Source organism: Anopheles arabiensis, chromosome 3, assembly GCF_016920715.1.
Source record: "Anopheles arabiensis isolate DONGOLA chromosome 3, AaraD3, whole genome shotgun sequence".
NCBI lineage: Eukaryota > Metazoa > Arthropoda > Insecta > Diptera > Culicidae > Anopheles > Anopheles arabiensis.
This window is the reverse complement of record NC_053518.1, coordinates 93,913,595-93,930,893: the sequence shown is the minus strand read 5'-3', so window position 1 is coordinate 93,930,893 and position 17,299 is coordinate 93,913,595.

Below are 17,299 nucleotides of genomic sequence, written 5' to 3'. Positions count from 1 at the left end.
CCGAGAGGAACACATTCGATCCAGTTTCGAGTTGTGTGCTGGAAAGTTTTTCCCTCATCACAGACTCACAGCTTATCGGGTGGGCTTCCCTTCGCCCTTTACTGCAGATGTAAGCCAAACTGTTGGGGTTTTTAGTTCCTTTTTTGTGTGTGTCGCTTTCTTCCCACTCTGATTCCCAGCTTCTCAGAAAAATGGCCACTTCCAATCGACCACTCCGTGCACTCGAAACCACCGCCAGTGAATGTGTAAGTAAATAAGCATACATTATTTAATGCTCCAGATGGAATCGCTTTCAAAGCGGCCCTGGACGTGGGCCGATCCTCTTCCTTACAGCTAAACGGACACGATTCCTAGAATCTTACCCCTCAGCCAAAGGCAAGGGAGCGAGGAAAAACGACCAAATAATAACAGCAGCGACCACGCAAAGCCACAGTCCCAACGAAAGAGGGGGAGGGAAACAACTCCATCAACACTGGAAAATTGCTGGAAAAATGTTTTTCCTTTCAAAAAACGGCAACCGCCAAACCAAAGAGATTGATGAAAGATGCCGCTGCCGCGTCGCAAATTGCCAACCACAACGCAAGCCACGAGACGTTTCGCATCGCATGTACGACACAGCTGCAGCATCCATCACCCAGCGGCAGCCTGTGGAAGCAAACTTTTGGGCCACTCGGACCTAACCAACCGAAATGATTGGATCGGGCTCTCGGGCCTGGTGTGACGCGCGCGCGCCCGCGTGCTGCGAGTTTTTCTTGACGAAGAATTTATTGAAATGTAAAAGCTCGGCGACCGAATCGATGTTTTCCCAATAAATCAAATTGGATTTGCCCACTTCAGAGTTGGGGTTTTTTTCTCTCTCTCTCTTCACAACCACTTTTCCTTTCACTCGTCCAGCACGAGAGAGGCGCCACTCGAGCGGGCTAAATGGGGAACAAAGGGTCTGCTGGTCCACCAGTTTTTGGGGAAAATTTTTCTGCCACTCGACCGGGGCCGAAAGTGGGCAAATTTGGGAAGGATTCTGCCAAGCGTCGTTCGAGCGTGTCCGGCCCGAAAACAGATGGCGTTACGATTTGTTGGTGGGAAGGGAAAGCTAATCATAACTCTTGTTATCCGAGAGGGCAGAGAGGATGGCAAGTAAAAGTGATTCGCATGCAAATCACAACTTCAAGATGGAACTTTAGTGCTGGAAATGTCGTTCCGAAAATAGAAACAAAATCGAGTTCGATGGAATTTGGTTCTCCAAATATGTTTCTGTATACAATCAAACCTCAATGTCGTTTGAATGATTATTTCAGTAGAATTTAGATTCCTTGCATCATTGAGTCTTTCAGATCAAATCTCTCTCACAGATGAATTCGCCCACTTTCCTTTGTAACACACCACAAACACTCATTCTGTGTTCAACAGTCCGATTTAATTACTACACAAATTGGTTCCGTTTCCCAGATCAACTACTCACACGCGCTTACACACGGAAACCATTCCGTTCCAAACACCCACCTCAAGCAAACATCATTTCTCCCCAAGCGCCTCTCCTAGCACAAAACCCCTACTGATGGACGATTAAAATTTCCAATTAAATCAGCCAAGAAACAAATCAGTCGTATACACATGTCCTTCACCGGCGTGCCAAGCGCCATTCCTACTGGAATTGGATTCGGAATTCCTAGTCCAACTCCTCCTATTGCTCAGGTGGCTGAGGAGATAGCTAACACATCCATCCATCCCCCCCCACAGCCCCGACCAGTCGCAGGCTTTTCAGCGGCTCCCTAATGAATAATGTAAATTTTTCGCTCCTAGAACAAGAAGAGCAAGGTAAATATTGATTTTACTAAAGTGAAACAAACAAAACGGCGCCCGAGCCGCCGCCCAGCCCGAACCAGATACAGCGGACCAGAAACTGCCGTGTTTGTCTTCCATTTCGGCGCCGCTTGCGCCGCGTGCGCTTGCCGATGCCGTTTGATGCTGAGGAAGTGCTCAGTCCACTCACACTCCCTCCCAGCTCATGACATTACGATAGTGATAGGGAAAAACCTCGATGTGTACCTTTAATCATACAAACGCTCATTTTGTGTGGCTGGTGTGATGCAGCGCCACCGATTCGGGTGGATAGAGCAGGGTCGCACCATAATGTAATTGCTTTAAACGCTTATCGCAAACATTTGGCAGGCATCATCGCACACAATAGCCAACCAAAGCGCTTCAATGGATCGCCGTACGGATGGTACGGTGGCGGGGAAAATTATCTTCAAAAAAGTAAATTTAATTTTTCTCTCCATTTGCTTTACGCACGCCAAGACGGGGGAATTTCAAATGGGCTTGCAGGGTTTCTTGAAAAAAATGGAGGAAGGTAGACGAAAGAAACCTCTGAGGTTGTCTGATTTGTTTCATACTCTGCTACAATGGAAGAATGCTGTTTGGTATAATTTTCATTAAATATTCATGCTTTATTGGACCTACAGATTTCCCGAGCTAAATCCCACCAACCCTGCACCGATGGAACGGTAATGTGAAGGTTGCGTTTTATGTCCTTTTACACCATTTTCCGCTGCTCATTTCCCAAGCGATGTGTTAAGTGGACGGAATATTCAACCGTAAAACAATACAGCCAAATGGGGATTAACCAAACCGCCCAAAAGAAAAACCCACCGCCGTTTGGAACTTCCCTGCCCCCAATGTACATGTTCATGTTGCGTTAAATCCTCCCTAAAACGGTTGGTCAAATAATCAACAGAAATGAGAGTGAAAGCGAGGAAGAGCGCGGTACAAAAAGAGCAAATGTGCCTTTGCAATCGGAATAATTTAGAAAGCGGCGAACAACAACAAAAATATATCCTTCACTCCACTTCAGAATTCAATTCCCGGGAAAAAGTTTTTATCGCTCCGGAGCGCTTGATAGAAAAGGGAAAATGTTTGATGGGTTGTACCATGCCAGTGGCCAGCTCTCGTAGTGCTCCCCCCTCCGCGTTCGTTTCGTTTACTTTTATGGTGCGTGCACTCTCATTAATTCCATTGTTGATTCACTCTATTGAGCGTTTTCCCTCAACTGTGTATAGGTTTTTTTTTTCATTCTTATTTCCTGCTTTCCCTGCGGACGCAAAAGTGTGAGCCTGCAAGAGCGTGTATTTATTTTACAACACAGCCAAATCTTCCTTTCCTTTTACAGCGTGTGTTGCAGCTAGCTTCTTGTTGTTCCACGTTTAACGTGACGCAAGTAGAGGAGCTCTGTTTGCTGCGCAATACGTCCTCTGACCCTTCGGGAATGACGACAAGTGCTCATACAGTATTCAACAGTGCATGCGCTTCGGTGGGCACACGGGAGGGCAACTCTATTTGAAGAACAACTTAAGAAATGTTTTTGATTTCCTGATCCAAACCTTTAAACAACCCCTCTTTCGAACGAACGGGGCCGGTCCTTTCCGTCAACAAACATGGACGATGGTAGGTAGCGTGTGTTTACTATGATTACACCGCCATGCCACGTGTGTGCGTGTGTGTTTGATCAACTCTTCTACCCCTTTTCCTGCTGCTGTTCCTCTTTATTTACCCACCAAGGAATAAGGGGTGCCTCCTAGTGTTTCCTTGACTTTAAAATCCTTTCCACTCATTCGCTAATCTCGAAACCTGTTCCAAAACCTGCAATAATTTCACCCAGCATGGGGTCCTGGCGGGTTTGGTCGCTGTGAGTGTGAGCATACATCGGCTACGGCACTGCCACCCTACAAGATTAATGCGCCACAATTTGTATCGACAATTAATGGGGGAAATTAATTGGATGGGATGAATGAAATAGTTTTGACGATGCATTACCATGACCATCTCCTTCTACGCTCGCTTCAGTTTACCCCTTGTGAATGTGTCCTTTCGATGTACCGGAACAATCATACGAACACAGGGACACACACACACACAGCAAACAACGACGAAAAATCGGTGAGATTCCAATTTAACTTTAAGGAAAGCGCTCGTAACCTGCCACCGCGGGAGTGATTGATTTAGGGGTAATGTGATCATTATCACAGTTGGGTAGCTTTTGGATGAGTTTTTTTTTCTCCAAACCGGTCCTTCCACTGTTTGTGTGTGAGTAACGTGCTGAAAAATTACTTCCCCTGGAAAATTACAATATTACAATCACTTGGAATCAGGGAGCGAGCGGAATGGAGATCAGCCCTTCAGCATTTGCTGGTTAGTTCCGGAGATTGGGCCACCCGTTGAGTTCGGTTTATCATTGATTATCAAATTAAAATCCCGTCCACAGGTGCCACTTCATTACGGGACATTGAAACAAGTTCATTACGGGGCGGGAGAAGATAATTTGAAAGTTTGTTTACAATAATCGAATGTCCATCATGGTGACACATTGCAATACTTCTGTCCAGAAATAGTAACCTGAACAGCAAGATTTATGGCATGGCAATATATATTCATTTTATGTTAAGGGAAAACTTTTGAATTACTCTGAAACGCAATAAATCACTAATAAAAGGAGACAAACTGTGTAAAAAAGCTTATAAACACCATATTAATTACATTAGGTAATACGATTGCATACCTTACGGGGCAAATATTCACGCTACTAAGAACGTATACAATCAGCTAGAAAACTTTATTTGCTTCAGGCATTCCTCGTATGTTTTCCTTTACATAATCGACATTTTTCAGAAAAAACTCTACAATTAACCACTTTTGGAAGTTTTTCCACTGTGTTGTTCATGTTTTTATCCCAAAGCTTATGTTTATGGAACCAGTTCAAAGAACCCATTTTCCAACCTAATCGAACCAAAACAAAGGAACCAATCTTGAGAACAGCGTCCACCGCACCGACCTGCTTTGCTCTCGGAACCCAAAAGCTACTAAAAGAAACTTTGCTCAATTTGTAGCGTGCGTCAGCTAAGCCATTAAACTTGCCCACGTGGTGTGCGGCTCGGTTCGGATCGACCCGTCCACTCCCGCACCTTAGAACAAACCCATAACAAGCGCATAACATAATCAGCAACTTCCGTCCGTTAATTGGCTTCGCATTTTTCGACGAACGTTCCGGTGGAGGAGGCTAGCAGGGAGGAAACCGAACTCGAGCCTTAACGCGAACCCACCCGGGCGGCCGCCTCGTGCTCGCGGTTGGAAGCTTTTTAAGCAGGCGAAACGGTGAAATAAAATCTAAGCCTACCCTCATACAAATTGCCTACACAACGCGAAAAACAATCCAGCACTGACAAGAGCGACAAGAGTGCGCGAAACAAGACATCATTTGTTGGAAAGGACATGCGAGCGAGAAGAACTGTGTGCGATGGAAAGAGAAAAAAGACACTGAGGCCAGCAACCTCTATCCATTGCGTTCGGCGCCACATTACGCACCAACCGGAAAGATAAACAAAATCCTGATGAAATAATACGGCGTAAATAACGGTCTGGCGGTCCCCATTCCCGCTCGACACCGACAGGAAGACACAAAGGAAGGACATTGTGCTGACGTGAGCTGCGAGGACGAGACCCCGCATCGGCGGTAATGAGGAAGACATATCACGGTTATGATCTTGTATTGTAATCTGCAGTTTGCGCTACCACCACCACAGTACCTCCACACTGCTCTGATATAAGCAGCGCGAGTGCAAATGGCGGAAAAGCCAAAGTGGATCGCATATTTCACCGTGTACCGTGTTTTTTTTTTTTTATTCTTTCCATCGTCACCCAGATAACGTGTAAAAATACGACACTACGCCGAGCGACGCCATCCTCACTTCATTAATCTAACTCAATGTCTCTCGGCGCGTCACCTCGCCAGGAACTGGGCGGCAGGGACGGTGGAACAACATGATAAGCATAAATTCGCCATCGAATTGAGGTTTATTGCGTGTCGCGCCAACTTCCTGCGTGCTGCAGGTAAAACCCCCCGGAAGCGGAAGTGATAGTAATGCGATGCCTTCAATTGCTCGAGACCTCCCGGGAAGGAGGGAAGATTCCTGGTTTTGTCGATTCGCAGCACGTAGTTTTGAGGTGGGCACAAGGATGACAGTTGAAAGTATAACAAATAGCGCATAATACCGGGAAGGAAGAAGCAATTTAAAATTGCGACACTTTGGTTCAAGGTGGATGACAATCGAATGTTTCGAAAGTCGTATCGAAACGGTTAGCTCAATAAGCGTTACATGCTGGGCAGTGTGCATACTTTTGGGGGCAATTCCTTCAAAACATTATTTTAATACGATAATTCCAAGAGTTATAGCTTTCCTTATTTACTATCAATTTGCAATTTGTTAAATGTCAACAAGTATCAAATGAAACACCAACTACAAACCCCCAATCCCGCGCACAAACTAAACACTTGTACTTGACTAGTACCTAGCATCGATCAAAGCAAAACCAAAACCTTCCCATTTCAGTACTAGACCCTAGACGCGCGCATCCATCATCGGCGTAAATCCGTGACGAATGGCATTCTCCCCCATTTCTAGCCAAGCCAAGGAGAACCCCAGAATGTCCGTCGCCGAATCTCAACACGCGTCCCACGCGCCGCCCTTTCCATCCTCCCGGAACTACGCCAAAGTGACACTGACAGCAAAACAAAAGACTCCGATTTTAATGAGTATTTGCAATTCATCAGAAGTGAAAATTTAATGAATCGCAAACTTTCCGGAAGATGTAAACAATGAGTGTTTTTGGACCTGAAAGTGCTGAAAGTGGAAAGTGGCCGGGAGTCGGTAGTCGCCTTTTCGCACCCAACGTGAACCACCCACAGCAGAAGCAGCAGCACTGTAAATAGGGAAATTTATCAACCTTGCTGCTGCGTTGGTAGCATTCCTGCGGGCTGTGCTAATGCGTGGAGGGTCGTGGGGCGAGACCGCTTGCCTTTGATGCTGATTTGTCGGTGGAATCCGAAAAATCGACCCCATTTCCTCGTTCGTGATTGTGCGTTTCGCACTTCGAAAATCCTTCCCCGTGCCAATTAAATTGCGACCGGCGTCGAAAACCAAAGACGGCAGGGGAAGATGGCATCGGAAGTGAGTCATCTTCGCGCCTGACTGCCTTCGGTAATGGATCACAAATGGGGGTGCCACCCGACGTAAGATGATGTCGGTTGCTGTACTCGGTGGATCTTTTTTTTTATTGACGTACCCATCTTGAAATGCGCATTCTTATGCGGGTCAATGGACGCACCACCAAACACACTCACACACAATGGTGGCAATGAAGGTGAACAACGATGCGCGGGTTTACAATTTGAATGTGGTTTTATCAACTTGATGCTCGAATTATCTGGAGAGTTGAACGCAATTCATCAATTCGGGGCAAAGAACACGACATGTTATCGTAAAGTTCGTTTGATTCTCACTCCTTAGAGATGGATTTTCATTTCATTCAACTTGGTTTGAAATTTTACAGATCTTCATTGAATGGCTTGCAGGTAGCTCCTCAAGCGGCACAACACGACCACAGAAATAGTCATCTCATGTAGGAACACACTCTCGAGGGAGTCCTCATCTACCGTTTCCTATTCCGGTATCGGATCGCTAGAATTTATACGATAAACTTAAACGATAAAATTATAAAACTTATTTATGAAACTATATTTTCTCGCCTCTCTCTCTGTTACAGTTTGCACTTTGCGCTCCACTTGTAAGCCTTGTCAGTCCTTTACGGTTGTTCCTGTTTCCAGCACAGCACCATAAGCCCTATCTACTCGACTCGACAAACGCTAGCCCTACGCCGCCTTTTGCAACGGCAAAGGAATAAAAACAGGGACCTGTTCCTGGCACCTGCACCACGTAAAATAGGTTATGTTGCAGGTGAACGAGTAAAAATTTCAATATATATACGATACATGCGCCCATGCCTTCAAACCCCTCTTGCCCGGGCAACAAGCGCAAAACTGCTGCACCGAGACATGGCATGGGCAGGATGGTTCTGGTAAACCTCTGTCTTTCTGGCCGCATGATTCATGACACTCTGCATGCCGCAGTGTCCCGGGTGTCGTTGCCACCTTGTCCCCGACTGCAACACAAGATTGCCTGCGGTTGGCCATTGCACTCTGGTTTATCGCATTAAGTGGCACAGCACCGTCCTTTTTCTACGACAGATGTAGGCCTTTCAGACCGTTTCCGGGGTAAGTCAACTGAGAATCATAATGCATCTCTTGGGACAAAACCAGACACTATTGAGTCCGTTCGATTTATTCAAACCCTGAATAGCGTTAAAAACATAAAAAAATGACAACAGGATCATTTTTTGCAAGTGTTTCTGATGAAATGTCGAGCAGATTGCATACTTTGAGGCAATCATGACGTAGTAATAATTACAATAACGCCTAGCTGTATGCAATCTGTGTACGAAAAGCACCTTTATTCGCTGAATTACCTCTTGCTTTACCTTTATTGATACATTATTGAACAAAGAACGTTCATTGAGATAACAATTTTGAAGATACTGTTGGTTAGACAAACTCTTTTCTCTCATTTTTCTACTCAGAACATGTTTACAAGGGCTTTCAATTTCTTGTTCTGAAAGATGTAAATCTAATCAACTGCTCTCTAAAGTCTAATCTACTTATTCCGTAGGTTAGTGTGCGTTTGTTTATGCATGTAAACGATACCTTATTTACCTTGCTGTTCGATTTTAAAAACAACAACCCTCTTGGCCACGCGTCCTCTATTTCTATCGCATATTATCTAACTTAAAGCAAATGGGGCTATCTTTTTCATATACAAACAGCAACTAGCTTCCATACATAGCGGTACACACCGATCTGTATCATAACTGCAAACCAAACAACATACCCCGTCTTGCCAGGTTACCCTCACAGACATTAGAGTTTTCCCAACGGAAATCAAATATTGTAATCACTGCACGAGCACAAACACCACCAGACGGTACGAACTACTCAAGAACCGGCATCCGTACGACCTACCTCCAAACGGATGAAAGCTAATCTCTCTGCCCCGGTGAATGGCAACGCAAGCTGGCAAAGTTGTTTGCACACACTTTTCGAAAGATGAAAACCCGTAGCGGAAAGTATCACAAATCCAAACACACGGACTACGGGGTGCTCAGAAGGCACTACTCCGAGTTGATATAGCAAGGAAATAAACAATTCTACCTCCGGACTAATATTTCAACTTTAGTCGGAACGAAAATGGAAAGAAAGCTCCGATGCTTGTTTTTCAAAAGCAATATTTTCCAAACAATTCAAACACGTGCATCGGACAAATTTACGCAAACCCAAAAGCTTTCGGCCTGAGCTTTGCTCTTGGCCAAAATGGGAGGGTTATCTTCCTCCCAGGCATAAATAGTATCCCATTACCCGACGCCCGACGACCTTCCCACACGAGTCGCATGATCTTTTTCGTCGCGAAAGTTCGCTAACATCGAACGGCAAAATAGAAAGGGCTGAACAGCTTGGCGTGCACAACACCCAGTGCGTCATAAATATATTTTGAAGCAATATTGGATCGCCTTGCTGCATGTAGGGTGGAGTTTTCTTTGTCCCCCACACCTACCAGCTTTGTTGTGTCACTGGTCTGGTTCGTGTCCGGGATGACTTTCAACTACAACGACCCAACGGGCTACACACTTAGAAATATTACCAGCCACCCGATGAATTGTTGTGACACTTCATAACCTTTCCACGAAACAGTGTAAGGGGTTTTTTGTGTCATGGCGAGACATTCACAATGCATGAAATTGTGATTTCTTCGCTCGTTAATACAATTCGTTTTCGCCCGTACCTCCCGGAATGTGCCGAGGAATGAAGACATCGCGGGGGACAGAATGTTATAAAGCACAAAAAGAACGCACGATGATAAAGCCATTCATTTTGCAGTTTCGGCCTGGGACGTCGACAGCACGCGGTAAGTGTTTCCGAATTCATGCACGCGCCACTATATTTTCTCCTCCAACAGTTTTAAGTGACGTAAGTAGGGTTGTTTGTAGATTTGAAATAAATATGGCATTCTTCTAACCCAAGTGTGATTGTCTTGTAAAAGAAGTTATGCAAGCTGTGATCTATGTGAAGCGCCTTTTTATGAAAACGCCCGAATGTATGCAATATGCTCGACAAAATCACTCTAATGCTACAAACGCAGGTTAAACCTTTCTTTTTATTCACATTTTCTTCATGGAAACTGAAAGAAACATGCTTTTAGTCACTTGCTCTTTCTTTCACAAGCATGGCTACATAAGTCTCGCGAGGTCCTTGCAGTGCATCTTCCAAATGCTGCAACTGTTCCAAATCGATCTTTCATCGCGCATAGTACGATGCACTCGTTGCTACATTATGTGGCTGCAGCCGACATGGCGTCATGTTTTGCTCCGAAATTGCTGTCAGATTCGCTGTGCCAAAGCTTAACGTTGCACGCGCTATTCTTACAACCCTCGCGGAAAGATATTGGCCATTCGTTATCCATTATGAAAATGGATGACATTCTGCTGCGAGCGCGAAGGAAAGCAGGGTTTCTCTGCATACTTGGTTTGGCTTATTGCTTGCGTGTTTTATAAAACATGTTTGCATTATTAAGCAATTTATGGACTGCAAGCGAGTGAATGCTTTTGCTCCTATTTCACCAATTAGCATTTCTCCCCGTCCCCGGTCGCGATCAACCGGCGTCCCATTAGCATTCCACTTCGACAGTCTCGCCATTAACTGTGCTGCGGCTGCTGCAAATGTAACTTTAATGGCAACTAATGTGCGTCCAACACCAACGCTCTGGCACGGTGCACGGTGCGAATAAATCATCGATGCTATATTCTTTTTTACGCTCGCTGCTCGCTCGTCCCTATCTTGCTTGCGCTAATGTATCATAATCTAGCACGGCATAAGCTGGCGTCCGCCACAAAAAAATATGCACCAAATAAATAGATACGAATGCAGCAGCCAGCTTGTTTCTGCTTTCAGCCACAAATTCGGCGGAAGCATCCAAAAGCAAAACAGATCTAGACGCTATTTAGCCAAACACTCTTCGCTTGACCGATGCATCCGGGATATTTGTACCGTTTTCCCTCTACTGTGTTTCTGATTTTTTCCTCTTTATGCCTGATTTTCGAAATGGAGTGTGAAAAACTGAAATGCCATTAAAATCTCGCCACTCAGGGATTCCGAATTTGGCACGGCACAAATTGAGCTAAATGAAACGTTTTCTTTACCACCCCATACCCCTGGGGAGTGCTCTCTCACACACACACACACTCACACGTTGCAAATTACAATTTAATGTACAATTCTCGTGTCACCAAACCCATCGCTATGTTTACCTTGCCATCCGCCGCACGTCGTTAAATCATTAGTCGCGAGCGCGGAAAATCCTTGTTTTTCTTCCTTTCCGCTTCCGGAGCCAGGTTCCGGGCGTCCAATGCAGCTACTCGTTAAGCCAAAACATTAGCCCGGTACCACTTAATCAAGTACAATTAACCACTCACGGGGTCGCTTTTATTCGGGTTGCTTGTTTCGCTTGTACCACTCTCTATTGGAATGCTAATACTTGGCTTGGAGAGGCCGTGTTTTGCTCCTGTTTTCCTAGACTTATGATGGAAACGTGGAAATACCGACCAAATTAGTCATACGGACGTTTGATTCCATTGAACAAGAATATCAATATTGAAATGAAAGTAATTCTTAATCAATGGTTTTCCTTCTTATACACTATGAGAAATGAAATGGACAAAAAATCATTCTCAAAGAAATGTTTTGTTAAACTGTTTGCGTAACTTTCGGGACAAATGCATGCTTTTAGGACTATTTGTACCTTTAACCGCCTAAAACTATGCAATTTGCTTGACAAAAACGACATCCCAACGAATTAAGCTCAAACCATCAATCTTCAGCTACAATTTTGTCCAGCCATATCAAACCCTACCGTACAATATTGTTAAATGCCTTCGGTACTTCGGTTATGGACTTGGACCGAAAACATGCCGTTCCGGAGTCGAACAGCATGAAATTTATTCACATTCACTTGATTAGCCTCCGTCCGTGTACTGCTGATGAATGCTGAACGAAGACTGCGCGTGTGTTTCGAAAGTGCTGCCAGTGATACGTTCTCACTCCATCCTTTTCCCAATTTCTCCGACAGATACGCACAAACACACACACACACGGACAGAGTGCCGATAAAATAAACCCCGACCGGCAACGTGCAACAATTTCTCCGGAACGGAGCCAGATTAATATTCAGCAAATAGCACGGTTAAATTAAATTATTGTTATTGAAAGTGTATTTGCTGTTCGTGCGTGTATGTGTGTATGTTTGTGTACTTATTTGTGTGAGTGTATTTCTTTCCCACCGATCAGCTCACGTTCTACCGAAGGCGTGTCGTCGAACGTGAAAATTCGCTGACACGAAAAGCGTAAAAATATCAATCCACCACCATTGCCATCGGGGAAAACTGTTTTCCAACATTCTAGCAGTTCTTTTTCGAAGGCAAGACCGATATCGCGATAAAGTCACCTCAAGAAATGAAAGTGAGTTGGTGTGATCAGATAATTGAAAAATTGGCACTGCAACTCCAGCGCGGTACAGCGTGGAGCGTGGATTTTCCCATTGGGGATGGTCAAGACAGTTTTGGGGTTTTGTACCAAATCCCGCATGGGCAAAAGTATCACGTCCGGTGGGAAAGAAGTCGTTCGGTTTTTTACACTTTGCTTTTTCAAAAATCAACAATTCACCAACCCACCTCCACCCACTCACCGTATGACCAACGTGTCATCAAGTTTTATAATAACTCGCAAAGTGACTTTTTTATACCTTTCCACACCTCGCGCAGTGCACACGGCGCGCCATCGAGACGCCACTGCTCCACAGAACAGTTCATAAATTTGACTCTCGACAGGGAGCTTTCAGCGTGTTTGTGTTTTTCCATCCCAACTTTTCGCCCTCCCCGTTTTCACCATGGTGAGCGAATCCAATTCCAAGAATCGGGAAAGTAGAACGCGTCCTGTGAGTAAATATTAAAACAGTCAACTGACGAACAGCGGCGTGTGACCACTTCCATTCCGGTCACGTAAGATTTTTCCATTACCGATCTAGAATGTTGGCGCGCCGCTGCCTGGGGAGTTTATGGCCACAGTCGTCGCCGTGTGCTGCAAGTAACGTAAGGGGGGGGGGGGGGGCAGGTTTTGTGTGGATCTTTTCGGATAATGCATGAGGCTGGGAGGGTTTTTGTGCATTTGGTAAAGGTTTTATTTTCTCTCGCAGTGTCTGCGAAGAGTGAGAAAAGTGTAAGCAAAGATTCCCTCGGCTCGTGTACTGTTTTGCTACACTTGGGTATGGTGGATGAGTCACTAGCGCAACCCCACTAGAGCTCCTCAACATTCGTCCTATAACGTCCTCCTCAGAAATAAGAAATATAGATACAGAGCAGTTTTAATTGTTTTGTAACTTCATTTCAATCAATGCTTTGAATTATTTTCTTTTTTTTTCAATTTCAATCAATGTACGTTTTTTATACATTGTCATGTTCATGCACTCTGAGACGCTTTGTTGAAACTGATGACATTTCTCCCCATCAAGCACTAACCCCCACCCAGCCTTATTGCTCACCATTACAGTCAAAAAGTCACTTCATCCATATCAATTGCTTGTCCACTGCAAACCGTGCAACTTTGGCCAGCAACAGCAACAACTACAGTACAACTTTAGTACTCCCTTCGTCCCCCTGCACCTTCCCACCCACATTGCCTACCTTCAGGCGTGCGCAAACTTCTCAATCCCTCTTCGCAACATATTTATGGCAAAGTTTATGGTCGAAAACACACGAAAACCAATCGCCGAACGTGCACCGGACATGACAATCATATCGCCGACGATGCACTGGAAGTGGAGTTTTCTTTCGTTTTTGCTCCCCGTTCCCATTCGAGCACACGTTCTGCTTCTTATCGCAGCAGGACGGTGGCTGAACTATAATAACGACCGTGATCATGACGACGACGGCGCCAGAAGGGTGACCAGAGCGAAAGATGACGACGACGATGGTTATGATTTCGATTACGAATACCAAGCGGGCCCGTCGAACTGTGCCCAGAATACTTGAGTGGTACAGGAGCACGGGATTGGGTGTTGTGTACTGCTTACCGTGGTCAAAACACTGAACCCATCTTTTACGCCCCGTAATGATGGACAATTTCCATTTTAATCGACTGCAAAAGAATGCGTTTACGAGGTTGGCTGGCAGTGAGTTGACTTCTTCATATGAACGGGCAGGATAATCAACATGCAAGCAACATATGCTAGTAGCAGTAGTAGTTTAACACCCTTGCAATTGAGTTGCTGTGGGACTACGATGGGACTTGTTTATGTACTCAATAAAAATAAATATGCTTGTGTGTATGATGCCATTCTGGTCGCATCATCGATGACTGTGTATCGCCAGAAATATCGAAACGCTACGACTTGGACATCCATTTCAAACCACAACAAGACACGCAACGGTAGTTAGTGATCGTTGCAATTGATTCTTGCCTACCAAAACGTCATAATTGGCCCTCTAACATCACCACCAGTCGCGATCCTGTCACGAATGAGTATTTAATCGTCTCTCTAACTTCCTATCCGGGAAACGCCACCATTTTTTCGCAAAGTAGTAGTAAATAGGCCCCCCCGAAAAAAAAACGCCACCGAAAGAAAACAGACAACCGACCCACTCATGGCCCATAAAACTTGCAATGCGCAATTTGAACAAAACGCCCGCATATGGACCCTGCAGCACTGAACGAACACACGATCTACGTGACGTTTGACTTTGGGGCGTTGGGAGCGAGTTGGGAGCATAGCATTTCCAGCACTAACGCTCCCCACTTTTGTATGCCTTTTTTCAGTTGAAGGGCAAAACAAATCCACTCATAAGGCCAAACAAATAAACAACAAGCAAAAAAAAGGAAAAAAAAAGAACACTCGCCCCGAGTAGCGTTGATTTTGTTGCAGCCATGGAGGGAGGGCTCGGGAAAAATGGTCCGATAAAGCTTCGTTTACACCCACCCCGTTTGTTGTTGGCTTTTTTCGTGGAAAGGGGAAACTCAAGGGAAGGCAAGAAACATTATACCAAAAAAACCTCAAAACATCAAAATCAAACGAAAGAGTAACGGTGCGCGAGATGGGTAAAAAGGAAAATAATCATAAAAAAATACACACACACACACACATATGCGGAGACCTTCCACCTCACAATCCTCGTTGGCAAACGTACACACAAAAGGCCAAACCTCCCCTCAACCCACTGCTGGTTTTGGTCGGCCCAACCCCAAAAGTAAAACAAGCAGCCCGGAGGAAACACGTCCCAACCGCAGGCTCGGGAAACCCGGGGAAAGCTAATACGCGAACCTCCGTGGGGAAGAAAAACAAGCGACCCCCGAAAACGCGGGACGTAACGGGCAAAAGGCGGCAGTGAGAGGCAGTGGCAATAAAATTTGAATAAATTGCAGATGTTCATGGCGCTTCCTGTCATCGAGCTTTCCGCTTTTCATTTCAACTTTCATTTCCTGTCTGGACGGATGCGTCTCGTTTCGCTTCGTCCGGCCTGCCCCGCGCGATTTCTTTCCCTACCAATCACACACATACACACTCGTACACACGTACACAGAAGAGTTTGTTTGGAGGAGCAGCGTATCGTTCGCAGGCTTTTTTTCGATTTTGTTTTCCCCTCCTTTTAGGCCTTCTTTCGGGGAGCTGGGGAGCAGTTACCGCTCCAGTAGTACACCTTCCCTCCAAACGGGCCTCTTCTTGGTTCAATTTCCGGAAAAGCTGTTTCCATGTTGCCGGAAACCGTGTGCAGGTTTGCTTTTCACCCTTCGGCGCTACTAAAGCAGCCTGAACCGTGCTGGAGAAGTAGATGGATTCCATTCCTTACCTTGGGCATCGGGGAAGAATCGTACAACGCCTACTTGACGTTACTCGATCAAATGGAGCCTCGCCTTCTGGACCATCAGGTGTCTGGCCGTGCAATGGCACTGCCAATAGGCTTGACGTTCGTACTTCTCCATCGATATTGGCGCTATTGGCTCCATTCCCCGTGGTTGGATCTACGCCAAACATATGTGTCTAGGGGAGCGAATGTCTTCGATAATGCTCCGCAATTCTACGGCACAATGGCAAAACGAGTCGCTTTTTTCCGCCGGAGCATCGCACTGTGTACCATAACATTGAAGTTTTAAATCAATATTCTAAACTGTCCATTACTACAGAATACCAAGAGTTTGTAAACAGCAGTAAAACAAGCTTCGCTTTCCTTTTACTACCGAAAATTCAATAACACACCACACGGTATGCACTATTTTGACAGCTGTCACTTTGACATCCTGTGCAGCAGGGACCGAAACTTTTAGTACGCCTTGTATGCGCCCTCGTCTCGCACACACATCACGAAATCACTCACCAATATTCCCTACCCAAGCCCGAAGGAAGTTTAAATGCAGTTGCATCATTCTCTTACTACTTCTTTTCTTCTTCTTTCCCTCCTCTTCCACAAGGTCGACAGGAAGTCACGTTTTACCGAAACTATTCATTCTCGGTTTTGCGTTTCTTCGACTTCTTTGTCGCTCTGCTTCGTTTCCACGTCGGCTGTCATCTTGCACGACCTGTTTGTCTTGGAGAAGAAACCCTGTTGGAAGAAGTTTTTAGTCTCCTTCACATATGGAGGTTGAATTGTCTTTTTTTTTTGCTGCAAACCGAGGAGGGCTGTTTTTCCCGTCCTTCCAGAAGCCAATTTTCGCATCCCGATCGCATTCACATGCGAAAATAGACAGTTAGTGTCGTATTGTGACTGCATTTGCATATGCTTCTTGCGTTTCGCTCGGTGCCACAGCGAAAGGATACAGAAAAGGTCTCCCTTTTGCCCCTCGTCTGACACGACTGCAAACAATGCAGCTTTTCAGGGAGGAAAACTTTTTTCTGTGTCGAGCACAATGACTGAACATACAGAACAAAAAATGAACAAACCTCAACCTGCGGCCCGGGTCACACAAGGGAGTGTGCATCGCTTGCGGAGTGAAAAAATAACAAACCATACATCTGCATCATCATCATCATCATCATCATGATGCTACACCACTGCAACCACTGCAAGCCGTCTGGCTAATGTCACGTTTTTCACCCGTTATCAGTCTATTTTCTCACTGCTCTATTGCTTACTTTTTCCGCCTGCACTGCCTGCACCGAGAGCAAACCGGCTTATCGATATCGCACTCCAAAAGCATCGACTTCCCATTTCATTTGCCACACCAAACGGGAAGGTGTGAACGTAATTTTACTCCTTTCTTTTTTGCGTCTTCCACAAACCACCGGAAACTACTGGAAATGAAGCAAATACAAACAACAAAAAC